Below are 12,245 nucleotides of genomic sequence, written 5' to 3' on the forward strand. Positions count from 1 at the left end.
TTTAAGGCCATTTATTGTTCAATGAACAGCGAAGGTGTTTATTTATTTTTACAGCAATGGAGGATTATTTTATTTTACATTAAAAAAAAATCTATTCCCCTGTTCACCTGCAACAGGGCAGTAAGAGCCATATGTGGCCAAGTTGCCAACCTCTGTGCTAAACATATGTGAAACCATTTTCTATAAGTCTTGTTTTGTTGTGCTGTTATGTACAAAAGGCCACAGACTGTGGAGGTATGCCAGAAAACAGGTACTGGCAGCCATGAGACTCCAGGAAGAATGACCTTTTTTTGACTTGTCAAAACCTTTTTTTGACTTGTCACGGCCGCACAAAGACTCAGACGGCACCAGCACATGCAGGCTGTCCCCTGAAAATATAATTCCAGATGGTAAACCACAGAAAAATCAGCACTGGGAACATTTTTAATCTGAAAAATGAACACATTCAGATCTCTTGTTTTTCTACTGGGACTGAAGAGGCTGGCAGATGTTGATGTAAAAGTCAGGAGACTTGTCCTTGTCCAAGTCCTCATCTGTGGCAGTGTAGTACCCATTCAGGTGAATCAGAGGGCTCAGGTTCAAAAGGCTGGTTCCATTCCAAACTGAGCACTTCACATGATGACAGATAACATTTCCGTCAAGGAGACAGTACACGTTGAACAGTAAGCCAGATTCATAAACTTTAGATAATCCATAACCACTGTTATAAACACGGGTACAACCTCAACTTATTTAATTTAGGCCACAAGTACAAAATACAGACCTCAGTAAATGAATGACCTATAATTTGTTCAAAACATGTTCTAAGAAATATAAGACTACACATTGACCAAAGTCCACAATGCATAATGGATACAAGTTGATCTCACGCACTTGCAGACACTAGCTGTGTTGAATCTGTTCAGTCTGGTTGGAAAAGATCAGGGAGCTTCAATTGTCATAAGCTAATTTCAAGCCCGTAATGAACTATGTTGAGCTATTTTCACATGAAAAATGCCTGCTCTGCGATACCTGCTATTCCACACCGGACGCTCTTCTTGTTGTTGAAGCAAAGACATTTTTCTGTTACATTAGTTTTTTATGCAGTAATGTGTAAGTTACTGTAACCTGCGCATCTTTGCTCTGTTTACCAATTAAACAAACTTTGTGTTGACAACACTTGAGCACAGTTGTGGGCTAGTAACTGTATGAAAGATGTTTTGATTAGCTGACTTCTAAATTATTTCCCTCATCATTCCAACAAATGTCCATCTCTCTGGACCAGTTTGCAGCCAAGTGTGAAGCGGCTGGGATGATCAGCACCTCTAAATCTGAGACCATGGTCCTCCATCGGAATAAAGTGGAATACTCTGACCAGGTCAGGATACCGGTACATCATGGTGAAGAGAGAGCTGAGCCAGAAGGCGAAGCTGTCAATTTACCGGTCAATCTACGTTTTGACTCTCACCTATGGTCACGAGCTTTGGGTAGTGACCAAAAGAACGAGATCGCAGATACAAGCAGCCAAAATGAGCTTTCTCCGCAGGGTCACCAGGCTCTCCCTTAGAGATAAGGTGAGAAGATCGACGATTCGGGAGATGCTCGGAGTGGAGCCCCTGCTCCTCCACGTTGAGAGAAGCCAGTTGAGGTGGTTTGGGAATCTGGTAAGGATGGCCTCTGGATGCCTCCCTAGGGAGGTTCCAGACATGTCCGACGGGGAGGAGACCCCGGGGGAAGACCCAGGACATGTTGAAGGGATCATATCTCTTCACTGTCTTGGGAACGCCTCGGTATCCCTCCGGAAGAGCTGGAGGAGGTGGCGGGGGAGAGGGAGGCCTGGACCTCTTTGCTTGGGTTGCTGCCCCCGCGACCCGGATAAGGGGTTAAGGATGGATGGATGGATGGATGGCTCTGGCCAACTCTTCTTGTTCTTCTTTCGGCTGCTCCCTTTAGGGGTCGCCACAACGGATCATCTGCCTCCATCTTGCCCTATCCACTGCCTCCTCTACTTTCACACCAACCATGTCCACCTTCACTAGATCCATAAACCTTCTCTGAGGTCTACCTCTTCTCCTTCTACCCGGCAGCTCCATCTCCAACATTTTTTGCCCAATATATCCACTATTCCTCCTCAACACATGTCCAAACCATCTTAACCTGGCCTCTCTGGTTTTATCTCCAAACTGCTCCACCTTCACTGTCCCTCTGATCTGCTCATTTCTAATCTTGTCCATCCTTGTCACTCCCATCTCAGCATCTTCATCTCCGCCACCTCCAGCTCAGCCTCCTGTCTTTTAGACAGAGCCACAGTCTCCAAACCATACATCATAGCAGGATGCACTACTGTCTTGTAAACATTCCCTTTCAGTCTTGCTGCTATCCTTCTGTCACACATCAGCCCTGACACCCGTCTCCACCCACTCCATCCTGCCTGCACCCTCTTCTTCACCTCTTTTCTACACTGCCCATTGCTCTGGATGGTTGACCCAAGATATTTGAAGTCATCCACCTTTACGACCTCTACTCCTTGCATCTTCACCTTTCCACCTGGTTGGACAGCCCCACAATCCTAAACAGACACACACAGGTTTGATAGCATACCATCCTGTTGATATGCCGCATATGAATTATACTACAAACAGATAACAAATTAAAGAAAAAAGCTGAATCAATGAGCATATCTCACAAAACTGAGTACACCCTTCACATTTCTGCAAATAGTTTGTTACATCTTTTTATGGGACAATGCTATAGAAATGAAACTTCGATATAACTTGCTGTACACTGACTACTTTTTGTATAGCAGTACAGATTTTCTGTCCTCTGAAAATAACTCAACACACAGCCATTAATGTCTAAATAGCTGGCAACACAAGTGAGTATGCCTTACAGTGAACATGTCCAAATTGTGCTCAAAGTTTCAATATTTTGTGTCACCACCATTATTATCTAGCACTGCCTTAATCCTCTTGGGCATGGAAATCACCAGAGCTACACAGGTTGTTACTGGTATCCTCTTCCACTCATCCATGATGACATCACAGAACTCATGGATGTCAGACACCTTGTGCTCCTCCTCCTTCCGATTGAGGATGCTCCACAGGTGCTCAATTGGGTTTAGGTTTGGCGAGTCCATCACTTTTACCTTCTGGAAGGCAGTTTTCATCTTGTTTGGGGTTGTTATTGTGTTGGAAAGCTGCCATGCTGCACAGTTTCCGAAGGGAAGAGATCATGCTCTGCTTCAGAGTGTCACAGTACATGTTGGAATTCATGTTTCCCTCAGTGAACCGCAGCTCCGCAGTGCCAGCAGCACTCATGCAGCTCCAGATCATGATACAACCACCACCATGCTTGACCACAGGAGATGTCTTGGTACTCCTCACCAGGGCGCCACCACACATGCTGGACACCATCTGAGCCAAAGAAGTTTATTTTGGTCTCATCAGACCACAGGACATGGTTCTAGTAATCCATGTTCTTGGACTGCTTGTCTTCAGCAAACTGGTTGCAGGATTTCTTGTGCTTCAGCTTCAGAAGAGGCTTCCTTCTGGGACAATGGGCATGCAGACCAAGTTGATGCATTTTGCAACGTATGGTCTCATACCATGACCTCCCACTTCTTCAACCTCTGCTGCAATGCTGGCAGCACTCATGCATCTATTTTGAAAGCCAACTTCTGGATATGAAGCTGAACAGGTGGACTCAGCTTCTTTGTTCAACCCTGGCGAGGCCTGTTCTGAGTGGAACCTGTCCTGGAAAACCGCTGCATGACATTGGCTACCCATTGGCTTGTCCCATGAAATGATGTAACAAAGTATGCAGAAATGTGAGGGGTCTACTCACTTTCGTGAAATACTGTATATTAATATCTACAAAATTAATGTTTTGTCCTGTTTCTCTAAGAAGACATTGCTGTCCTGAAAATATATTAAAGGAAACACACACAAAACATCACATATTCCCCACTTTATATCCAGATTTCCACACAGCTACCTTACATCAGCAGAGCCTGATCTGGTTAAAATTACTGACTGCTTGAAAGACAGAGAGGACAATGACATCTGACATAAAGATATTCCCAAAGATATACCTACCCTAACACAACTAAAATCGTTGTTTTAGCTGTATGTCAATATATTAAGGAATGGCAAGATTAGTGCAAGCCTGCTGTCGAAGAACACAACTCACCACTCTGAGGCACCAACGATTTGCACACATTGATGTATTAGCGCTGATCCTTGCTCCCAGTCTGAGGCAGGACCACCCAGTTAGTGTTGTGCAGAGCAAGTGAGGACAGGTCATACGAGTTTCCATGGCCATCACTGCACTGTGCAAAGAAACATTCAAACAATTGAGGTGAGATTCAGTGACGGAGATTAGGGCTGCACGATAATGGCTACAATGATAATCATGAGGACTCTGCATATATAGCATATTGAAATCATGACTATTCATCAGAATTATATACAACCCCAATTCCAGTGAAGTTGGGATGGTGTGTAAAACACAAAATAAAAACAGAATACGATGATGTTTTTTAACCTATATTCAATTGATTACACTACAAAGACAAGATATTTACTGTTCAAACAGATAAACTTTATTGTTTTTTGCAAATATTCACTCATTTGATGCCTGCAACATGTTCCAAAGAAGTTGGGACAGGGGCGACAAAAGACTGGGAAAGTTGAGGAATGCTCAAAAAACACCTGTTTGGAACATTCCACAGGTGAACTTAGTTAGAAACAGGTGAGTGTCATGATTGGGTATAAAGGGAGCATCCCTGAAAGGCTCAGTCGTTCACAAGCAAGGATGGGGCGAGGTTCACCACTTTGTGAATAACTGCATGAGCTAATAGTCCAACAGTTTAAGAACGTTTCTCAACATGCAATTGCAAGGAATTTAGGGATTTCATCATCTACAGTCCATAATATCATCAAAAGATTCAGAGAATCTGGAGAAATCTCTGCAAGTAAGTGGCAAGACAGAAAACCAACATTGAATGCCCGTGACCTTCAATCCTTCAGACGGCACTGCATTAAAAACTGACATCATTCTGTAATGGATATTACCACATGGGCTCAGGAACACTTCAGAAAACCACTGTCAGTGAACACAGTTCGTCGCTCCATCTACAAGTGCATGTTAAAACTCTGCCATGCAAAGCGAAAGCCATATATCAGCAACACCCAGAAAGTCAGAAAGCTGGTTTCCCCTGCCGGGAACAATTCATATAGATGTTAAAAAAAGACACACTTAGAAAACAGGAACCTGCTGTATTTGGCAACAGCTCATGAAACTGGACTGTTTTATTTTTACAGAAGGAAAAACATACAGGATTCTTGCTGTGGTCACAGGAGAACAGGATGGCTGTTGATCGCTCATAAATCTTGTGGCACGTTTCCCCTTTTGTGTAGTTGATCATGATGACTCCATCATCCAACATTAGGTCCTGAGTACTCATCCATGTAACAGGAAAACATTAAATTTGGCCACTGACAAGAAAAGAAGTACGGTACATGATAAGAAGACTCATTCACATAGTTTACTCACCAGAAATTCTATGACTGGTGCCCTCTACTTGACAGGAGGCCACTGTGCCTTTGTCACCCTGTGGGCATACTAATGTACTAACTGGGCCGCACACTGCAAAGTGATATTCATACTGTGCGCTCTTCACTTCGTAGTCCTTCCCAGACAGTGGCATTAGGTTATACTCATATCCACTCCTGGGATCCTTTACCTTACAGTCTTTACCTGCAGGGGACAAAAACAGGGCTGAGCACTGGCAAGTACTTCACAATACAATATGGTTCATGATATGCAGAAAACAGCAATCACTGCAAATCTATACATTTTTATCATTTTATGAAGCCACTGGAAGTGATATAATGCATAATACTTGCAAATGAACGTTTAACAAAGCCCACAGCACCACTGTTTTAATACACTACATGGCCAAAAGTATGTGGATGCCATTCCTAATTAATGAGTACATTAATTATTTCAAACATTAAAAATATGCTTTCTACTAGCATAATCACTGGCTCTTACTTTACCATTGTATTTACTCAGCGCACTTAAGTATGCTAACATAAAACTACAGGTTGAAAATGTGTATGTGATCCCTCAAATGAAGAAAATACACTGAACACTGAACAATGTTAGTTCCTCTTACCCATCACTCTCTTAACAGGGCAAGCCTCTGAGGTTCTCCAGATGAAGACATATTCACAGCCATCTTTGCGATCAAACACTGGTGAGCCCTTTAATCACAGGAACATTCAATTCTAACTTTAAAATGAAAATCTAAGCAATATTGCTTCAGAAATTCTCAGACAAATGAGATAATCATAAAACTTAGTGAAATAAAATGAAATAAGAAAAATCCCCCCAAAAAAACATCCACATATGCTGGGAAATAAACAGAACACTTATCCATGAGCAAGTGACTGAAGTGAAGCTGAAAGTACTTACAGGGCTGTCATCACACTGGAAGATCACGCGGGTGGAGTAGCGGCCTTGTGAGCCACATTTATCTCCAGCTGATGGAGCCATCAGAGGCTGCCTGCAGACTGGACTGCACATAGCCCAGATTGAGACCTCTGCCATTAATCTGGCCACAGGCTCCAATTACTCCAACTGTCAAAGACAAATATCTGTTAGTGCTCCTCCCTCATGTTTTAATCTGATAATTCACATTTACCTTTTAAAGACAGTGGTACCCAGTCTTTATACTGGATTTTAACACACCCATTTCAACATTGCAAAGCACTAATATGTACAGGTGGTGGGCCTCCAGTGCAGAATTTACTACTAGAAAAATATTACTGAAAAATCTCACACTCTGACGGAGATGCATCATCAAACAGGGAAGTTAAAGTAGTTGAGTTAAAGTAGAGATACCCAAGGTAAAATACTACTCCAGTAAAAGTCCTTAAAGTAGAAGTAGAGTTAAAGTCCTTTAGACCTCAACTTGAGTAAAAGTACAAGAGTATTTGCCTTCAAATATACTTAAGTATCAAAAGTAAAAGTACTAAAAGAGTAATTATGGCTCTGATGTCCTGCTATCATTTTATAACAAGACTCGCTTCTTGAACTCATTTCAGGTGAAAATCCTCCAGTGTCTCTCTTGGTAAACCAGTCTTTTAATAGAATTAGTCTAACACTGATCTGTTAAAATTATCATAAGCAAAAAACACTGAAGGTAAATAATTTCCATCAGGGAGAACCGAGTGGCTCTGAAATCACTTTTACAAACAAGTTCTTTCAGTTTAAGATTACTTTGTAAATTTGTTACAAGTTGAATAAAAACTTGCTTTAAACTCAGGATCACAAATAAGTTTTCCTTCACTGTGTTGATCTGCAGGCCTCTGTTCATAAACATAAACTAACCCAAACTAATTTACTATAAAATGATAGTGTTTGTATGAATTCAGAGAAAAAGAAATATGCCAGTCACTGCATATGTGGACATATTTCTATATTGTGGTCTATTTACACAAAGTTAGGTTAGTTCATCATTTAGGTGACGAATGTGCTCCCAAATGTTTACACTGCTGCACTGACGTTGAATCGTGTGCTTGTACTGGGTTGGTATGACCAACAGGTCAAAACAAGCTCAGAACAAAGTGAACGCTGTGCCCTGATTGGTGTTCTTGCTTTGTGCTTCTTTCGTTGTTTTTATACACACAGAAACCAAAAGGAACGACAGATTTCTCAAAATGTAGTGGAGTAAAACATAAGATATTTGACTTTGAAACGTAGTGGAGTGAAAGTAAAACGTCACCCAAAATGGAAATACTTACGGTAAGTACAGATACACAAAAAAACTACTTAAGTACAGTAACGAATTACATTTACTCAGTTACTGTCCGCCACTGCTTATGAAATTATCTTTATATTTGATTCTACAATTCCCATTTTTTCCAGTTTCCACATCAAAATGTTGCAGAAACAATGTTTTTTTCTCTCACAAAATATATACACACACACATACACACTATATTTCCAAAAGTACAAATGCATTCACTCGTCTGCCTTCACATGCATATGAACTTGAGTGACATCCCATTCTTAATCCATAGGGTTTCATATCATGTCGACCCACCTTTTGCAGCTATAACAGTTTCAACTCTTCTGGGAAGGCTTTCCACAAGGTTTGGTAGTGCGTTCATGCTCAGCATGATAAGAGGATTGTTGGGTAGTCTGAGCCAGGGTTGAAGCCAATGCAATACTTAATATACACACATATGAGCACTCGAATAAACTGCATTCTAGATATTAAATCCATGCTGTTTAGAGAATCTTTTTTTGGTCTCATTGTCAATTTCATCTGCTAGTTAGATCTTTCAGAAATGCTATGAAGCTGGGAGGGTGAAGGCTAGCATATGCTTTCTTGAGATGCCATGACATCTTTTTCAAATGCTGCGAGGCCAATGTCATCGGGCAGGTCAATATAAAACTTGACAAAGCTGTTCATTTGCCAAAACAGATATTTCAGTTTTAATTCATTTTCATAAATAAATTTTTTATTGTGAAGGCCAAGTAATATCAGTCACACTGGTTGTTTTGATTAGGTAAAGATAACTTAAGAAAATTCAACTAACTTACAAAATGAAACTTGATTATTGATTTGCTTTTTTTATTTAAATTCAGTTCATTCGCAAAAGCAGAGAACTCCATGTATGATTTCAGTTAAACAAAGCTGTATAATGGATACAAGTTCCTTTTACATGCAATATTTAGCCTTCTTTAACATAAAAAAGAAGGTAAAGAGCTGAAAATTGAACAACAGCAGTCCATTAATCGGCAACGTTAAACGTCTATAAGATCAAACCTCTGAAAACGATAAGGTTGAATCTCAGTTGACTGCTTCTTATATAGTGCTACTAAGCAAGTTTTTTAAATTTTGGCTTTTACACCCAAATACTTACATATACATATATACACCTTTTAGCTAGAGAACAGTGAGCTGATACCAAACCCCATCAGTTCACTAAATTATGTTTAAGGTTTAATGCGATTATATCTAAAAGAGTGTGCAATGAGCTTGATGTTTATCAGCACTTTTCTGCAGTGGTTCTTATGTGCTATAGCCATGCTCTGTATATTCTGCTACCCTATTGAGAAATTCTGAGTCATCTCTAATGGTACTGATTAAAATTTTTGGAACCATGGTAGCCTGTAGTACATTGCCTCATTTCATTACATCTCATGTTTACAGACTATAGTGAGCTTGAATTTGTTAGGTTATGGTATTTATGTAGTCAACATGTTTTTAGTTTGTCAAACAACCCCTATTTTTTTTAGTGTACTGACATACATTAGTGCATGAGCATAAAGGATGTTTTAATAAAATAAAGACTGTACATTTATTTTATTTTACATAATAGCATTTTTTGTGTATTGAGCCTGGTTGCATTGACAGTTCATGTGTGTCTGTTCCAGAGGACTTGACCAGAACTTCTGCAGGAACCCTGATCAATGAGAGAAGACCCTGGTGTTACACAACTGACCCAGAGACTCGCTGGGAGTACTGCAACGTGCCGAGCTGTGGTGACGGGCAACATCCTGGTCAGTTTTCCATGAAATCTGAATGTTTGCCTATGGTCAAGCATGGTGGTGGTAGCATCATGGTCTGGAGCTGCATGAGTGCTGCTGGCACTGGGCAGCTGCGATTCATTGAGGGAAACATGAATTCCAATATGTGCTGTGACATTCTGAAGCAGAGCATGATCCCCTCCCTTTGGAAACTGTGCTGCATGGCAGTTTTCCAACAAAATAATGACCCCAAACACACCTCTAAGATTTGTTGACTGTGAGGTGTACTCACTTGTATTACCAACTATTTAGACATTAATGGCTGCGTGTTATTTTCAGAGGACAGTAAATCTGTACTGCTATACAAGATATACACTGTATAGCCAAGTATATACAGATATATATACACACAATGAAGGAAATAATTATTTGATCCCTCGCTGATTTGCCCACTGACAAAGCAATGAACAGTCTATAACTTTGAATGGTAGGTTTAACAGTGAGAGATAGAATATCGAAAAGAAAATCCAGAAAATCACATTAAAGAAAATATATAAATTGATTTGCATTTTATTGAGTGAAATAAGCATTTCAGCCCCTAGCAAAACGAGACTTAGTACTTGCTGGCAAAACTTATGTTGGCAAGCACAGAGGTCAGACGTTTCTTGTAGTTGATGACCAGGTTTGCGCACATATCAGGAAGATTTTTGTCCACTACTATTTGCAGAACATCTCTAAATCCTTAAGGTTTCGAGGCTGTTGCTAAGCAACTCGAACCTTCAGCTCCCTCCACAGGTTTTCTATGGGATTAAGTTACAGAGACTGGCTAGGCCACTCCATGACCTTAATGTGCTTCTTCTTGAGCTACTCCTTTGTTGCCTTGGCTGTATGTTTTGGGTCACTGTCGTGCTGGAAGACCCATCCCCGACCCATTTTCAGTGTCGTGGTGTAGGGAAGGAGGTTTTCACTAAAGATTTTACGGTACATAGCCCAGTCCATCCTCCTGTCGATGTGGTGAAGTTGTCCCCTTAGCAGAGAAACACACCCAAAGCATAATGTTTCCACCTCCATGCTTGACGGTGGGGATGGTGTTCTTGGGGTCATAGTCAGCATTTCTCTTCCTCCAAACACAGTAAGTTGAGTTGATGCCAAAGAGCTCAATTTTGGTCTCATCTGACCACAGCACCTTCTCCAAGCACTCTCGGAATCATTCAGGTGTTCACTGGCAAACTACAGATGGGCCTGCACATGTGCCTTCTTGAGCAGGGGGACCTTGCGGGCACTACAGGATTTTAATCCATTACGACGTAATATGTTACCAATGGTTTTCTTGGTGATTGTGGTCCCAGCTGCCTTGAGATCATTAACAAGCTCCTCCTGTATAGTTGTAGGCTGCTTTCTCACCTTACTCATGATCATTGATACTCCACGAGGTGAGATCTTGTGTGGAGTCACAGACCGAGGTCGATTGATGGTCATTTTGTGTTTCCTCCATTTTTGAACAATTGCACCAACCGTTGTCTCCTTCTCACCCAGCTTCTTGCTTATGTTTTTTTAGCCCTTTCCAGCCTTGTGCAGGTCTACAATCTTGTCCCTGACATCCTTAGACAGCTCTTTGGTCTTGCCCATGGTGAAGAGGTTGGAGTCTGATTGATTGATTGATTCTGTGTCTTTTATACAGGTGACAAGTTGAGACAGGTATCTTTAATGTGGGTGACGAGTTGAAATTAGGAGTATCTAACTGGTCTGTGGGAGCCATCTGTGTGTCCGTTTCTGTGCCTGTGTCAGTTTTGATCTCTGTTCCCCTGTCGTTTGCATGGTCTGTGTTACGTTCTTGTTTCCCTCGTCCTGTTGTTCCTCCGTTCATCTGTTGTTCGGCGTCGTTTTGTGTTGTGCCTCCTCGTCCTCCCTCCATGTTTTGTCCTCGTTCTGTTCCTGTTTCGTCTATTCTTGTCTCTGGTCTTGTGTCTCCAGTTTCTGTGCCTGTTTATGCTAAGGTTTCGGCTTCTGTGCCCGTTGCGGCTTCTGTGCCTTTGACTTCCACTTCCGTTCCTGCTTCTGTGCCTGTTTCTGTTCCTGCTTCTGTGCCTGCTTGTGTTCGTGTGCCTGTGCCTTCTGGTCCTGTTCCATGTCCTGCGTCTGTTCCTGTGCCTATTCTGTTCTCTGTTCCTCGTGTTCTGTGTTCTGTCCTTGTTTAGTTCTGTCCTCGGAGTTGTGCGCCTTTGGGGGGGTTACTGTCATGACTGGCCCCTCCCAGTCCTGTCCAGGTGCTCGTGTTATTTACTTCCTAGTCCGGTCCATGTGCTTCTGTTTTGGTTTTCATTCCTGCCCTCTTGTTTCATGGCTCCACCCCTGATTGTTTCCACCTATTTCCCACCAGTGATTGAAAACAAAGTGTGCAACCGTCCAGCATACCTGAACAACCGGGTGAAGGATCATGAGATGTGTGCAGGAAATATTGAGGAAGGAACAGACAGCTGTCAGGTAAACAACTCAAATAATACAGTAATATCTATAATATCTGCTAATGGGTTAAAATGAAGTACTAAGCTTCAAAACACTGTGGGTTAATCATTGTAGCAAAGTTTAAAGATGACAAGAAGCCTCTTAAGCATTACCATCACAGTAATGCAGCCTCATGTGACTTATTGCATGGCAACAAAATACAATTTGATAAAATATACCAATACGCAATAAGTAATTTATTATTAATACTAATCATT

At 41.4% G+C, this 12,245-nt stretch overlaps 1 pseudogene; it reads right to left on the reverse strand.

Annotated features, from left to right (window-relative positions):
* Positions 1-5,176: 5,176 nt before the first annotated feature.
* Positions 5,177-10,935, reverse strand: LOC108441949 (annotated as a pseudogene).
* Between the last annotated feature and the right edge of the window lie 1,310 nt (positions 10,936-12,245).

The sequence above is a fragment of the Pygocentrus nattereri genome, chromosome 4 (genome assembly GCF_015220715.1).
Source record: "Pygocentrus nattereri isolate fPygNat1 chromosome 4, fPygNat1.pri, whole genome shotgun sequence".
In the NCBI taxonomy this organism is placed as follows: Eukaryota; Metazoa; Chordata; class Actinopteri; order Characiformes; family Serrasalmidae; genus Pygocentrus; species Pygocentrus nattereri.